Consider the following 17,628-nt stretch of genomic DNA (forward strand, 5'->3'; position numbering starts at 1 on the left):
TACTAGCAACCCACAGGTACCAATCTGAGGTTTGGATACAAAGATTGGATACAAGAGATGAACTAGGGTTTGAGATGAGATGGTTCTGGTGAAGATGTTGATGGAGATTGACCCCCTCCCGATGAGAGGATCGTTTGTGATGATGATGGTGATGACTTCCCCCTCCCGGAGGGAAGTTTCCGTGGCAGAACAGCTCTGCCAGAGCCCTAGATTGGTTCCGCCAAGGTTTCGCCTCGTGGCGGCGGAGTTTCGTCCCGTAAGCTTGCTTTTGTTTTTTTCTCGGACGAAAGACTTCATATAGCAGAAGATGGGCACCGGAGGGCCACTAGGGGGCCCACGAGGCAGGGGGCGCGCCCAGGGGATAGGGCGCGCCCCCCACCCTCGTGGCTGGTGGGTGGCCCCCCTCTGGTGTCTTCTTCGCTCAGTATTTTTTATATATTCTAAAAATAACTTCCGTGAAGTTTTAGGACTTTTGGAGCTATGTAGAATAGGTCTCTAATATGTTCTCCTTTTCCAGCCCAGAACTCCAGCTGTCAGCATTCCCCCTCTTCATGTAAACCTTGTAAAATAAGAGAGAATAGGCATAAGTATTGTGACATAATGTGTAATAACATCCCATAATGCGATAAATATCGATATAAAAGCATGATGTAAAATGGACATATCAACTCCCCCAAGCTTAGACCTCGCTTGTCCTCAAGCGAAAGCCGAAATCGATAAATATGTCCACATGTTTAGAGATAGAGCTGTCGATAAATAAAATACGGACATGAGGGCATCATGATCATTCTTAGAACAGCAACACACACACACACACACACATATATATAGTCATATGATCTCTTATGCTAAAGTAACAATTCAATCACAATTTCAAGTATGAATCATAAACTTCATTGCAAACTAACAAACTACAATCTCAGTCATTGAAGTGATTGCAATTTATCATAACATCAGAAAGAGTCCATAAGAGCTTTTCCGCAAGTCCACATACTCAACTATCATTTAGTCTTCCACAATTGCTAACACTCACGCGATATTTATGGTTATGAAGTTTTAGCCGGACACAGAGAAAGATAGGGGCTTATGGTTTTGCCTCCCAACCTTTTACCTCAAGGGTAATATCAACCATAATAGTTCATGAAAAATCACATCCAATTAGCCATATATGTCTGGATCTTTCCAACGCATTGTGCTTGCCAAAGGATAAAATGTAAAAAGGAAAGGTGAAGATCCCCATGAGTCTTTTATAAGGTAAAAGATAAAAGTAAAGGATAGGCCCTTCGTAGAGGGAAGCAGAGGTTGTCATGCGCTTTTATGGTTGGATGCACAAAATCTTAATGCAAAAGAACGTCACTTTATATTGCCACTTGTGATATGGACCTTTATTATGCAGTCTATCGCTTTTATTTCTTCCACATCACAAGATCGTATAAAGCTTATTTTCTCCACATTAATAAATCATACATATTTAGAAGGCAATTTTTATTGCATGCCCCGATGACAACTTACTTGAAGGATCTTACTCAATCCATAGGTAGGTATGGTGGATGGCAAAACTGGGTTTAGGTATATTTGGAAGCACAAGTAGTATTTCTACTTGGTGCAAAGAACTTGGATAGCATGAGAGGGAAAGGCAAGCTCAACATGTTGGATGATCCATGACAATATAATTTATCTTGGATATAAGAAAACATAACCCATTACGTTGTCTTCCTTGTCCAATGTCAACTCTTTAGCATGTCATATTTTAATGAGTGCTCACAATCATAGAAGATGTCCAAGATAGTATATCTATATGTGAAAACCTCTCTTTCTTTATTACTTCCTATTAATTGCAATGATGACCAAAACTATGTTTGTCAACTTTCAACAACTTTTATTCATTATACTCTTTAGATGTGAAGCCATTAATCTCCATAAGATTCATATGATCTCTTTCATTTCTTTTTATTATTTCTCTTTTATTGTATTCCCTCAAGATCATAGCAAGGTAATCAAGCCCTTGACTCAACACTAATCTTTATTATATAGCTCACGAACATGATTACATAGAAGGATCATAAATCAAAACTCACAACTAGATCATACTAAAACTTTATTCTACTAGATCAAGATATTATCTAAAGGATCGAACTAGGAAAAATGGTAAAGATAAAAGATGTGATGGTGATATGATACCGGGGCACTCCCCCAAGCTTGGCAGTTGCCAAGGGGAGTGCCCATACCCATGTGATTATGTCTCCTTCCTCTGAGGTGGTGATGAAGGAGTTGTTGATGATGTAGGCTTGTCGTCCTTCTTCCAAGGCATAGGCTCACTATCATAGAAGGATGATCGAGTCTCCAGAATCCTCAAATCTGCAGCCAAACTCATCCTCTTGAATCTATATTCATACTCATAGTTTTGTATTTGTAGGTCATAGATTTGAGCTTGGAGGTGCTCGATCTTCTCGTGAAGCTTGAAGATGGTCTCCCCAATGTTCTTGGCATCCAGCTTGTGGTTGTTGGTGAACTCCGCGATCATCATGTGGTTGGCGTTGAGTCCGCGTTCCACCATCCCCTGGCACTTGAAAACTTGTTGCTCCATTGCTTCGAGCCTCGTCTCCACGCTTCCTGTCCTCCTTGGTCCCTCAACATCGTGGATGTGCAACAACCCATCACGCATCTCAATGGTTTGAGGGTGTTGCAGCACTTCTGCGAGGTAGGGGTTGATGACCTTCTCGAAGAACTTGTCCTTGGGGGCGCTTGGAGATGTCATGGTGATCTAGATCTGTCAGAAAAACAACTCAAAACGAAAACAGAGGATATTTGCGTGATACAGGAGTCAAAACCTTCGGGAGATTATATAATGATTTTTTTTACCGACCAAGAGGAGTATCTTGCAAGAAAACGGAGTCTGGAGAGCACACGAGGTGCCCAAGAGGCAGGGGCGCTCCCATGGGGGTAGGGCGCGCCTCCCACCCTCATGGAAGCCTCGTGTCCTTCCCGGAGTGCTTCTTATTTTCCTATTTTTCTAAATATTCCAAAATGGAGAAAAAATGCCATTAGAACTGTTTTGGAGTCGGTTTACTTACCGTACCACATACTCATTCCTTTTCCGAGTCTAAAACATTCCGGAAAGTGTCCCTTATGTATTCCTCTGGGGTTACGGTTTCAATAATATTAGTTTCAACATTTATAGGATTACTTGAGATATAATGTTTGATTCTTTGACCGTTCACCACCTTCGGATTTGTGCCTTCGAAGTTGTTGATTTTTATGGCACCGGAACGATAGACCTCCTTGATGACGTAAGGACCTTCCCATTTAGAGAGGAGTTTGCCTGCAAAAAATCTTAAACGAGAGTTGTATAGCAATACATAATCACCTACATTAAACTCACGCTTTTGTATCCTTTTATCATGCCATCTTTTAACTTTTTCTTTATATAGTTTGGCATTCTCATAGGCTTGGGTTCTCCATTCATCAAGTGAGCTAATGTCAAATAACCTCTTCTCACCGGCAAGTTTGAAATCATAATTGAGCTCTTTAATGGTCCAATATGCCTTATGTTATAATTCGAGAGGTAAGTGACATGCTTTACCATAAACTATTTTATACGGAGACATACCCATAGGGTTTTAATATGCAGTTCTATAAGCCCATAATGCATCATCAAGTGTCTTGGACCAATTCTTTCTAGATCTATTAACGGTCTTTTGCAAAATTAATTTAAGCTCTCTATTACTCAATTCTACTTGACCACTAGACTGTGGGTGATATGGACATGCAATTCTATGATTAACGTCATACTTAGCAAGCATCTTACGAAAAGCACCATGAATGAAATGTGAACCACCATCAGTCATTAAATATCTAGGGACTCCAAACCTAGGAAAAATAACTTCTTTAAGCATCTTAATAGAGGTGTTATGATCAGCACTACTAGTTGGAATAGCTTCTACCCACTTAGTAACGTAATCAACATCAACTAAAATATGTGTATACCCATTAGAGGAAGGAAAAGGTCCCATGTAATCAAAGCCCAAAACATCAAATGGTTCAATAACAAGTGAATAATTCATAGGCATTTCTTGACGTCTGCTAATGTTACCAATTCTTTGACATTCATCACAAGATAGGACAAACTTACGGGCATCTTTGAAGAGAGTAGGCCAATAAAAACCAGATTGCAATACCTTATGCGCAGTTCTATCTCCAGCGTGGTGTCCTCCATAAGCTTCGGAGTGACACTTGCGTAGGATCTGTTCCTGTTCATGCTCAGGTACACAACATCTAATAACACCATCTACTCCTTCTTTATAAAGGTGTGGGTCATCCCAAAAGTAATGTCTCAAACCATAGAAGAACTTTTTCTTTTGCTGGTATGTGAAACTAGGTGGTATAAATTTAGCAACAATATAATTAGCATAATCAGCATACCATGGAGCAGTTCGAGAAGCATTTATGACATTTAATTGTTTATCTGGAAAGTTATCATCAATAGATAGTGGGTCATCAAGAACATTCTCTAACCTAGACAGGTTTTGTGCAACGGGGTTCTCAACTCCCTTTCTATCAATAATATGCAAATCAAATTCTTGTAGCAAGAGAACCCATCTAATAAGTCTAGGTTTAGCATCTTTCTTTTCCATAAGATATTTAATAGCAGCATGATTAGTGTGAATAGTTACTTTAGAATCAACAAGATAAGGTCTGAACTTATCACAAGCAAAACAACTGCTAAGAATTCCTTTTCAGTAGTAGCATAATTTCTTTGGGCATTGTCTAGAGTTTTACTAGCATATTGAATAACATTTAATTTCTTATCAACTCTTTGCCTAGAACAGCACCTACAACATAATGACTTGCATCACACATAATTTCAAAGGGTAAATTCCAATCAGGTGGCTGAACAATAGGTGCAGAAATTAATTCTTTCTTAAGTATTTCAAATGCTTCTACACAATCATCATCAAAGACAAAAGGTATATCTTTTTGTAAGAGATTAGTCAGACGCCGAGAAATATTTTAGAAGTCCTTAATGAACCTCCTATAAAAACCGGCGTGACCGAGGAAGCTTCTTATACATTTAATGTCCTTGGGACATGGCATCTTTTCAATAGCATCAACTTTAGCTTTATCAACTTCGATGCCTCTTTCGGAAATTTTATGCCCCAAGACAATACCTTCATTTACCATAAAGTGGAATTTCTCCCAATTCAGAACAAGATTAGTTTCTTCACATCTCTGCAAAACTCGATCAAGGTTGCTCAAGCAATCATCAAAAGAGGATCCATAAACGGAGAAATCGTCCATGAAAACCTCACATATATTTTCACAAAAGTCGGAAAATATAGCCATCATGCATCTTTGAAAGGTAGGAGGTGCATTACATAAACCAAAAGGCATACGTCTACAAGCAAAAGTACCGAAAGGGCAAGTAAAAGTGGTCTTTGCTTGATCATCAGCTGACACATGTATTTGACAGAAACCAGAGTAACCATCTAGAAAGCAAAAATGTGTATGTTTGGATAATCTTTCTAGCATTTGATCAATAAAAGGTAAGGGGTAATGATCTTTGTTAGTAGCCTTATTTAATTTGCGGAAATCAATTACCATCCTATAACCTGTAATAATTCTTTGTGGGATCAATTCATCTTTATCATTAGGAACGACAGTGATACCTCCCTTCTTAGGGACACAATGGACAGGACTTACCCACTGACTATCAGCAACGGGATAAATTATACCTGCCTCAAGGAGCTTTAGTATTTCTTTTCTTACCACTTCTTTCATCTTAGGATTCAGCCGTCGTTGGTGATCAATAACTGGTTTGGTGTCTTTCTCTAAGTTTATTTTGTGTTGACATAGAGTGGGACTAATGCCCTTAAGATCATCAAGAGTATATCCAATAGCAGCACGGTGCTTCTTCAGAGTTTTCAATATTTTTTCTTCCTCCTTCTCTGAAAGGTTAGCACTAATAATAACAGGATATATCTTATTTTCATCAAGATAAGCATATTTAAGAGTATCAGGCAATGGTTTAAGCTCAAACACGGGATCACCCTTGGGTGGAGGAGGATCCCCTAGGATTTCAACACGCCAATTGTGTTTCAGAATGGGTCCTTGTTTAAAGAATACTTCATCTATTTCCCTTCTTTCATTTTAAACATATCATTCTCATGGTCTAGCAAATATTCTTCTAAAGGATCATTAGGAGGCACAACAATAGAAGCAAGACCAATAATTTCATCTTTACTAGGAAATTCTTCATCACGGGGTTGTCTACGAAATTTACAAAAATTAAACTCATGAGACATATCATCCAAACCAATAGTAACAACATCCTTTTCGCAATCTATCTTAGCATTAACAGTATTCAAAGAAGGGTCTACCAAATATAATGGGACAAAAGCTATCTTGTGGGGAACCAAGAACAAGAAAATCAGCAGAATATTTAGCCTTCCCACACAAGACTTCAACATCTCTAACAATCCCAATTGGTGAAATAGTATCTCTATTGGCGAGCTTAATGGTGACATCAATTTCTTCTAACTCAGCGGGTGCAATATCATGCATAATTTCTTGATATAGAGAAGTTGGTATTGCACTAGCACTAGCACCATATCACACAAGCCATGATAACAATGATCTGCTATTTTAACAGAAATAACAGGCATGCCTACAACAGGTCTATGTTTATCTTTAGCACCAGGATTAGCAATTCTAGCAGTTTCATCACAGAAATAAATAACATGTCCATCGATATTATCAGCCAAGATATCTTTAACAATAGCAATATTAGGTTCAACTTTAACTTGCTCAGGAGGTGTATACATTCTAATATTACTTTTATGAACTGCAGTTGAAGCTTTAGCATGATCCTTTATTCTAACAGGGAAAGGTGGTTTCTCAACATAAGCAGTGGGAACAATAGGATCATTATAAGTGATAGTCTTTTCTTCAACTTTAATAGGTTCAACTACTTTTACTTCTATGGAAGGATGATATTTAAACCACTTCTACTTAGGGAGATCAACATGAGTAGCAAAGGATTCACGGAAAGAAGCTACTATCTCAGAGTCAAGTCCATATTTAGTGCTGAATTTACGGAAAACATCGGTATCCATAAAAGATTTAACACAATCAAACTTTGGTGTTATACCTGACTCCTTACCTTCGTCGAGATCCCAATCTTCAGAGTTGCGTTTAATTCTCTCCAATAAATTCCATTTGAATTCAATAGTCTTCATCATAAAGGAACCACTACAAGAAGTATCGAGCATGGAGCGATTGTTGTCAGAAAGCCGAGCATAAATTTTTTGAATAATCATTTCTCTTGAGAGCTCATGATTGGGGCATGAATATAACATTGACTTAAGCCTCCCCCAAGCTTGAGCGATGCTTTCTCCTTCGCGAGGCCAAAAATTATATATATAATTACGATCACGATGAACAAGATGCATAGGATAAAACTTCTGATGGAATTCCAATTTTAATCGCTTATAGTCCCATGATCCCATATCATCACATAGCCTATACCATGTCAATGCATCTCCCTTCAAAGATAAAGGGAAGACCTTCATCTTGATAACATCATCGGGCATACCTGCAAGCTTAAATAATCCACAAACTTCATCCACATAGATTAAGTGTAAATCGGGATGTAATGTTCCATCTCCTTCAAAAGGATTAGCCAGCAGTTTCTCTATCATACCCGAAGGAATTTCAAAGTAAACATTTTCAGTAGGTTCAGTAGGTTGAGGAGCAACTATTTGCTTTTCCAGTCGGGGTGAAGATACCCCGAACAAGCCCCTCAAAGGATTACTTTTCATAGTAACAAGTGACAGTAAATTTCAGCACACTATATAAATTTTTTTCTTACCAAATTCCACCTACCAAAGGCGCTTCACTCCCCGGCAAACGGAGCCAGAAAAGAGTCTTGATGACCCACGAGTACAGGGGATCTATCGTAGTCCTTTCGATAAGTAAGAGTGTCGAACCCAACGAGGAGCAGAAGGAAATGATAAGCAGTTTTCAGCAAGGTGTTCTCTGCAAGCACTAAAATTATCGGTAACAGATAGTTTTGTGATAAGGTAATTGGTAACGAGCAACAAGTAAATAAAGCAAATAAGGTGCAGCAAGGTGGCCCAATCCTTTTTGTAGCAAAGGACAAGCCTGGACAAACTCTTATATAGAGGAAAGCGCTCCCGAGGACACATGGGAATTATCGTCAAGCTAGTTTTCATCATGCTCATATGATTCACGTTCGGTACTTTGATAATTTGATATGTGGGTGGACCGGTGCTTGGGTACTGCCCTTACTTGGACAAGTATCCCACTTATGATTAACCCCTATTGCAAGCATCCTCAACTACAACAGAAGTATTAAGGTAAACCTAACCATAGCATGAAACATATGGATCCAAATCAGCCCCTTACGAAGCAACGCATAAACTAGGGTTTAAGATTCTGTCACTCTAGCAACCCATCATCTACTTATTACTTCCCAATGCCTCCCTCTAGGCCCAAACAATGGTGAAGTGTCATGCAGTCGACATTCACATGACACCACTAGAGGGATGACAACATACATCTTATCAAAATATCGAATGAATACCAAATTCACATGACTACTAATAGCAAGACTTCTCCCATGTCCTCAGGAACAAATGTAACTACTCACAAAGCATATTCGTGGTCATAATCATAGGAGTATTAATATGCATAATGGATCTGAAGATATGATCTTCCACCAAGTAAACTAACTAGCATCAACTACAAGGAGTAATCAACACTACTAGCAACCCACAGGTACCAATCTGAGGTTTGGATACAAAGATTGGATACAGGAGATGAACTAGGATTTGAGATGAGATGGTGCTGGTGAAGATCTTGATGGAGATTGACCCCCCTCCTAATGAGAGGATCGTTGGTGATGACGATGGTGATTATTTCCCCCTCCCGGAGGGAAGTTTCCCCGGCAGAACAGCTCCGCCGGAGCCCTAGATTGGTTCCGCCAAGGTTCTGCCTCGTGGCGGCGGAGTTTCGTCCCGTAAGCTTGCTTCTGATTTTTCTCGGACAAAAGACTTCATATAGCAGAAGATGGGCACCGGAGGGCCACCAGGGGGCCCATGAGGCAGGGGGGCGCGCCCAGGGGGTAGGGCGTGCCTCCCACCACTACTAGGGAAAACCTTATACATAGAAGTTTATCAGTAGCACGGTCTAAAAGGGGGTGCTACTGCTAATTAGTAGTAGCGAGGGGTATAAAAACCACGCTACTACTAAGTTGATAGTAGTAGCGAGGGGTATAAATCCGCGCTGCTACTAAGTGGTGCCCCCGGGACAGGCCATAATAGTAGCGAGTGGTATAAAACCTGCGCTACTACTACGTAAGTAGCTATAGCGCTGGTAAGACCCCACGCTATTACTAAGCGTTTCCACGCCGGCCCAATCCACTCCCACCCCACCACTCTCTCTCTCTCTCTATAATCCCTAAAAAACTCTCTCACGAACTCACCTGTTCCTCGGTCCACCCCACACCGGCTCCTCTCCCCACGATCTCCTCGCCGCCGCCACCACCCACGCCGGCCGGTTCCGGCGAGCACCGGCCGCGAGAAACCCCCCTCCCCAGTTCCTACACGGCCACCCTCTTCTCCCCCGCGCTCTCGCACCACTTCATCCCGCTCCCCTCTGCCACTAGGCCTGCCGCCGCCGCCTCCTTCACCTGCGTCCCGCTGCGTGCCGTGTCGGTGCTGCTGGCGCCGCGGAGGCGGCTCCTGCTGCCCGTTGCCGTGGTCGTGTCGTCCGAGTTCGAGACGGAGGACGCCGAGGGAGAGCATTGCGAGGGCGGAGGCGACTCCGTGACCGAGTACACCGAGGACCTCAAGGTCTTCGTCGGCAACCTGCCCTTCACCGTCGATAGCGCGCAGCTCGCCAAGATAGGATAAGGTACTGTAAATTTTTCTTGGCATGAAGTAAGTTGGAGTTGGTTCAGTACTTCAGAGGCCTCGTAAATTCAGTACTTCAGTGCATTGCCGAGAGCGCTCCAGCGGAGTCGGGGGAGTCCGCGATAAATCCTAATCCAAAGGCGGTCGGCTGGATTAGAAGGTATATCTTGATGCTAACCCATGGGTGGGAATTTTTAGGGGGGGGGGAATTAAAGAATAGAGCATTTGGGGGCAGGTTGTGCTTGTGCGGTTGTGCCTCCCCTGAACCCATTATTTTTTCTTCATAAACTGCAGTAGACATCTAGAAAAAAAATTGTTTAGTAGACTGGTCCAGAAATTAATCCTGTGATACAGAAAGAAAGTTTTAGGGCGGAAATTAAAGAAAAGAGCATTTGGGGGCTGGTTGTGCTTGTGCCTCCCCTTTTATAGAGAAAGAGAAGTATTTATGCGAATGAACTGACCAAAATAAAAAGACTTTTGCAGATTGTAAAGTGTAGTTGGTGTTGTCCTTTGCAGCTTATACAGAGATGGAAAACATGTAGGGAGTACAATATAGTTTCAATTTTTCTTCTCTTTGTAAAGTGTAGTTGGTGTTTTCCTCTGCACTGTACTGAAGCTTGTGTTTATACTTTGTACTCTGCAGTGTAGCTTGTGTTATGCTCTTTACTGAACTAAAGCTTGTGCCACGAGCCCACGAGTATAAAAAGTTTGATTCTTGCTCCTCTTTGTAATTATACTTTGACTGCACTGAAGCTTGCGTCTGATTGTAGGCATGGTACTGAACCCATATAGTACTGAACTGAACTATAGTAACAAGAGTAACTTGTGTTAATGCTTGGATCAGACAATTTTATTTGCACCATGCTTTAGTTGCTTATAAATGCTTGGGTCTGTCGATGCAGTGCAAGCGTCCATCGCCGCAAACACATGGGTGGTCAGTGGGACTCCCCAGACCAAGAGTATGGATCCATCTCACTTCTCTATCATTTGGCCATGATGATGATGATGCAAGTTGTAACATTCTTAGATTGGATTTATGGATGTATCGCTTTAACGCAACAGCTAACCCTCATTCGCATCAGCCCTCTTCTCTATGGTGCTGGCTAGGTAAGAACTAGGGATCTATGGCAGCAGCTCATAGATTAGAATTAGATTTGATAATTGGAGATGGATTCCTGAACCAATTTGCAATTTTGTTGGTGATTTCAGTGCTTATACTTATTTGGTTTTGGTGCCTGGTCGGACCTTCTCTATGTTAGTTCCTTTGCTTAGCCAAATTAGTTAGGGATATAGCCCATCCATGATGTTGCGAGGTGTTGATTGCCTTCTAGCAAAAATCTAGAGCGTTGGGTATCTCTGGCTGTAAACTGAATCTGGTTCAGTTAAAAAATACACTGTCAAATCTAGACAGCCAGCTTCTAGGTGAAAAATGAGTTAGTTATTCTCAGAATTTCGAGTTGCCTCTATATGAAAGTTGTAAATCAAGTTCCAAGCTTTCCATAGAGTATTTATTTGCGTCGTTTGGATGTATGGTTTGAGAGCAGCCATCTTTTTAGTTTGTTGTCCCGAAAGTTAGGATCCTGAGCGCATTGTTTTCGTATGCCAGTTTACGGCCTTGTAGAGGCTGTTTTAAAAAAAAGTTTCAATACGAATTTTGTAGAGGGTTTGTAGTAGATTGCAAGGCCGATTTTAGTTTCAGTTTGCTCCACCGCTGTGAAAGGTGGAGGAGGCTAGATTGCAAGGCCGATTTCAGTTTCAGTTTCGATTGAGCCTAGATTGCAAGCCCGATTTTAATACTAGCACTCTCCATACAGATCCTCAATAATTGTAGTCAATTGGTTGGACAGTCTTCTTGTTTTCATCATTTTTTCTAGTTATATACGTAGTTGGCTGGGATTATAATGCTATCTTTGCTTACTGTTAATTGTCCAAATTGATGTAGGAAGATAAACAGTTGTTGATCGCTCCCACGATTAGCACCAACTAAGTTTCCTTAGATGTTTGCACCTTAGAAAGTGGTATCTGCTTAATATGAAGATCATTTGTCAGTTCTGTATCTGTAATATTACAAGTAAGAATGGATATTGGCTATCAAGAGTCTCAACTTTTATCTCATTTACTGAATGCAGACGCAACATCTTCACTTCTTTCCTTGCACATTCCTGTTAAGGAAGCAAAGGTAACCCTGCTATCCTGGTATATACAGATAGAATAAAAATATAATATAGTATTTGACTACCAATGAAACACATAGAATTAGTTGTTGAACATGAATGATATGGGAAGTTCTCCTTCAGGGATCATGGTGTTTTCCTACTTATTCTGCTTGAAGGGATGGCGTTGATAGTGTTGCTACCAATGCTGCTGTTTTATTTTGTTGAGACTACCAATGCTGCTGCAGTCAATTAATTACAACTCACACTTGTTGAGGGGGGACTGCAACTTAATTCAGTGTCGATGTTCATTGCGAGTCTAGTAGTACCATATGAGGAGGTGAAATAATGTTCTTATAGTTCACAGCAAGTGGTCTGATGGGCCGTTGTTTGTCCTTGTTGGTCTGCTTTCGTTTTGGAAAATCATCCTATAAGATTTGTGTTGTCCTATCGAGCAATTGATCTGATAGGTTGTGAGCTTTTTAGCTGTCCAGCATCACCCTATGGCAGATAATCATTTCTATTATGTGTTAATGCTTTCCTTTTAAACTACTTCAAAAAAACAAAAAAATTGGATTCTTTTAGCCGTATTATCCTTTGAACATCTATATGAAATGATCTAAGTTTAAGTATATTTAGTTTTGAAGAAAACTAAAGGCAATTAATGTGAAAATTAGATATGTCCTATTACCTGGCAATATATAGTTCACTATTATCTAGACGTTAATTTTATTTGTTTGTAGCTATTACATAGGCGATCTCTTGTTAATAGAAATCACTCACTTTTTTGTTTTCGTATATTTATTCCCGTAGCTACTGTACATCACAACATGCAAGGAAATATATGTCTGCTGAAATTTAATTTAATTTGTTCTTTGCTCTTTACAGAAATCTTGGATTCATAAATGGGAGAAGCACATAAGGGAGAAGAAGATTGCAAGGATGGAGAGGGAGCAAATCATTTGGAGGGATAGAATGCCACTGTTTGGTGTTTTTATGCATTTTTATTTGCTTTCAACTATGTTTGTACTAGCTGGGAATAAGTGACTAGGCAATAAGTGTAGATGTATGGATATGCTCTAATGCTCCTGGTTTACTATAAATTTTCGATTTGGAATGATGTGTAATGGTGCTGGTTTATTACAAATCTGGGCTTGTTTTAGTTGTTAGAATTGTATGCATAAAATGGAATTGATGGATTTTATTTTTTTAATTCCTAATTAGTTAGTAGTAGCGTGGGGGTGAAATGGAGCGCTACTAGTATTCAGGATACTAGTAGCGTGTGGTACTATAGACGCGCTACTACTATTCCGTTAGTAGTAGCGCGGGTGACATCCGCGCTACTAGTAAAATGTTAATAGTAGCGCGGGTTTACCCCGCGCTACTACTAACTATTAGCTGTAGCGCGGGTACCCGCGCTGCTAGTAGCCATTTTACCTGCGCTGCTAGTAGCCTTTTCCTAGTAGTGCACCCTCGTGGCTGGTGGGTGGCCCCCCTCTGGTGTCTTCTTCGCTCAGTATTTTTTATATATTCTGAAAGTAACTTCCGTGAAGTTTCAGGACTTCTGGAGCTGTGTAGAATAGGTCTCTAATATTTGCTCCTTTTCCAGCCCAAAATTCTAGCTGCCGGCATTCCCCCTCTTCATGTAAACCTTGTAAAATAAGAGAGAATAGGCATAAGTATTGTGACATAATGTGTAATAACAGCCCATAATGCGATAAATATCGATATAAAAGCATGATGCAAAATGGACGTATCAAGTTGATGAGTTTGTGGGACAGAAGCTTACCAAATAAAATGATGAGCTCATTATGCAGTTCTATTCTACAGCTCATTTCTATCGAGATGGTAGAATTGTGTGGATGTCTGAGGGTACAAGGTACCAATCAATTGTTGATGAGTGGGCCAAGTTGATCAATGCCCTGTAAGAGCATGAGGATGATTTGGATGTGTATGCCAAAAAGAAGAAAGACCACAACTCTATGGCAAACATGTACAAGGAGATCACAGACAAAGCTTTGGAGACACACAAGCTTGGATATGTGCATTGTTTGTTGTCTGGTCTGCCTACAATCAACACAATCTTGAGGCATACTCTGTTACCCAAATTTGGAGATCACAAGATGATCAGAGGCCATTCAATCAACTTGCTGCAGATATTGATGTTCCGCAAAAATTCAAGGTCATGAGTCTGATTGTTGAGACAATCAAGAGGACTGCTGCAGATCAGAAAAGATCTTGTGGGTATGCTCCACACATTCAGGTGCTCATCAACTCAAAGATGGGCATAGGCACTTACTTGTTGGACAAGGAGCATTTACCTTTGCACCCAGAATTTGAGGATAATACAGTTGTGATGAATGAGGATGATCCTTTATCAGTGCAAGCACAAGAGAAGAGAGCAAAAGCAAAGGCAGAAAAGGCTGCAAGGATGCCAAGTGTTGAGGAGGCATATCAAGTGTTCTTAAAGAGCAAACAAGATCAGCTAGCTTATCTGATTCAGGAAAATTTGAGGATTGAGAAGGGCTTGGCCACCCTGGCTCAGAATTAGGAGGGCTTCGAGAGGATCATTGAGACCAAATTTTATGATCTTGATCTGAAAGTGACTGAGATACAGACTGCAGTCGAGCAACTCCAGGAGGAAGCAGAGGAAAAGAAAGGGAAGGCAACTACGGATGCTTTTCAGCGGGTGCCAAGAGGTCTGAGGTCATATGCAGTGTCAGTGCCAGATACAAGAGCTACTTCATTTACACAAGCAACAACAGCTTTAGTGCCACCTCCAGCAACTACTCCACTAGCTCCAACAACATCTACTGATGCCTTCATCCTTGGAGTTCTCTATACACCACCTCCCGAAGACCAAGCCTGAGAGACGCATAGCACTATGCATTTTCAAGTTTTTGGTAACTTGTTGCCATAGGGGGAGAAATGTATAGATCATAGGCTTCGAGAGAGAGTGTTTTGCTTCTTTGTCTCTCTTGCTATTTGGTTGAACTTTTGTATGTGCTCGGTTGATACTTTTTATGTCTGTGTGTGAGATACTTATATGTTCATGTGTTTGATCATATCATACTTTAATGTTTGCTTGGATGATATTATCTTTTATATCCCTATATGGTCATTCACTTTGCTTGGTGATGAGTGCATCTTTTAATTCCTATCATTTTGAGCGCTCCACCAAGATGTATGTGACATGGAAGAGTAACCCATGATCCTAATCGATTGTGCATTTGCATTCAAAAGCAAATTTTAAATAATGCACAAATTTAGGGGGAGCTCTTGCTTATCACATACTTCTCAAAGCAACAATGTATTTAAATCTTATTATCATTTGTCGAAGCTTTCATCTATATGTTGTCATCAATTACCAAAAAGGTGGAGATTGAAAGTGCAACTATCCCTAAGTGGTTTTGGTAATTACTAACAACATATAGCTCATTGAACTAATACTATTTCGAGATGATCATTTCAGAGAGTTCAATGATTGTCATGGCATGGATTGCGAATGTGGACCCCTTAAAATACTAAGGACACACATTGGCTCAAGCTCAGGAGTCTACATTTTCATTTTAGTGATCCAAGATCACATTGAGTCCATAGGAAAAGCCAATACTATTAAAAGGGGATGAGGTGTTGCTTAATGGCTTGCTTGCTCAAAATGCTTAGTGATATGCTCTAAAAGCCCTCAACAACTTTCTCATTTCCACATATGTCCCAAACCAAAAGTCAAACTCGGCCCCACCGAAATGTTCTATCCAGTGCCACCGAGTTCACTTGACATAGCCACTGCCAGAAACCCTAGTCACTTCGGTCTCACCGATAGGGATCTCGGTCTAACCGAGATGGGATTGCAGACTCTCTCTTTCCCTTCGTAACGTTTCGGCCCAACCGAGATGAGCGATCGGTCCCACCTAGTTCGCAATGCAAACTCTCTGTTTCCCTGTCGTAACGCTTCGGACTCACCAAAATGAGCGAATCGGTCCCACCGAGTTTGCCTGACCAACTCTCTGGTTAGCTTATTACCAAAGTCGTTCCTACCGAGTTTGTGTAATCGGTCTCACCGAGATTACGTTATGCCCTAACCCTAATGGACTTGGTCCCACCGAGTTGACATGTCGGTCCCACCGAAAAGCCTAACGTTCACATTTTGAACTGAATCGGTCTGACCGAGTTTTCTGATTCGGTCCCACCAAGTTTGGTGAATTGTGTGTAACGGTTAGATTTTGTGCGGGGGCTATATATACCCCTCCACCCACTCTTCATTAGTGGAGAGAGCCATCAGAACGTGCCTACACTTCCAGCATACATTTTCTGAAAGAGAACCACCTACTCATGTGTTGAGACCAAGATATTCCATTCCAACCATATGAATCTTGATCTCTAGCCCTCCCCAAGTTGCTTTCCACTCAAATCATCTTTCCACCAAATTCAAATCTGTGAGAGAGAGTTCAGTGTTGGGGAGACTATCATTTGGAGCACAAGAGCAAGGAGTTCATCATCAACACACCATCTATTACCTTTTGGAGAGTGGTGTCTCCTAGATTGGTTAGGTGTCACTTGGGAGCCTTCGTCAAGATTGTGGAGTTGAACCAAGGAGTTTGTACGGGCAAGGAGATCGCCTACTTCGTGAAGATCTACCCTTGTGAGGCAAGTCCTTCGTGGGCGATGGCCACGGTGGGATAGACAGGGTTGCTTCTTCTTGGACCCTTCGTGGGTGGAGCCCTCCGTGGACTCGCGCAACCATTACCCTTCGTGGGTTGAAGTCTCCATCAACGTGGATGTACGATAGCACCACCTATCGGAACCACGCCAAAAATCTTTGTGTCTACATTGTGTTTGCTCCCTCCAAACTCCTCCCTTTACCTTCATATGCAAATGTTTTTACATTCCGCTGCTATACTCTTAGACTTGCATGTGTAGGTTGACTGCTTGACTTGTGCTAAGTTGCTAAAATCTGCCAAGACTTAAAATTGGGAAAAGGCTAGATTTTTATTTGGTCAAGTAGTCTAATCACCCCCTCTAGACATACTTCCGATCCTACAAAAATAGTGTATGGCAGGAAAGTGTATGCTAGCAGCCGTGGTGGCTGACACCCCTCTCTCATCTCCCACTGTCAAAGTGCGATAAAAATCCTCAAACCCAGCCGGCCTAGGCTCGGCTAAGCTCCCATCAGAGGGGATCAAGCATATATCACAAAATTCATTAAGTGGTATCCGATGGTTTTCAGCATATAAATCGAAGCTCACTTCGGGAGGATTATTCCTAGGCAGGAAAGTAAAGCTCTGAACAAAGATATTTGTGAGGATTTGGTGCTGATCACACTCATCTGTGATGAAGTCGGTGAGGCCGTCGTTTGCAACATATTGCATGAATGATGTCTACTACACAACCTTCTTCTTGTAGACGTTGTTGGGCCTCCAAGTGCAGCGGTTTGTAGGACAATAGCAAATTTCCCTCAAGTGGATGACCTAGTGTTTATCAATCCGTGGGAGGCGTAGGATGAAGATGGTATCTCTCAAACAACCCTGCAACCAAATAACAAA

The sequence above is a fragment of the Triticum urartu genome, chromosome 6A, assembly GCF_056163025.1.
Source record: "Triticum urartu cultivar PI428250 chromosome 6A, HENAU_Tu73, whole genome shotgun sequence".
Classification (NCBI taxonomy): Eukaryota; Viridiplantae; Streptophyta; class Magnoliopsida; order Poales; family Poaceae; genus Triticum; species Triticum urartu.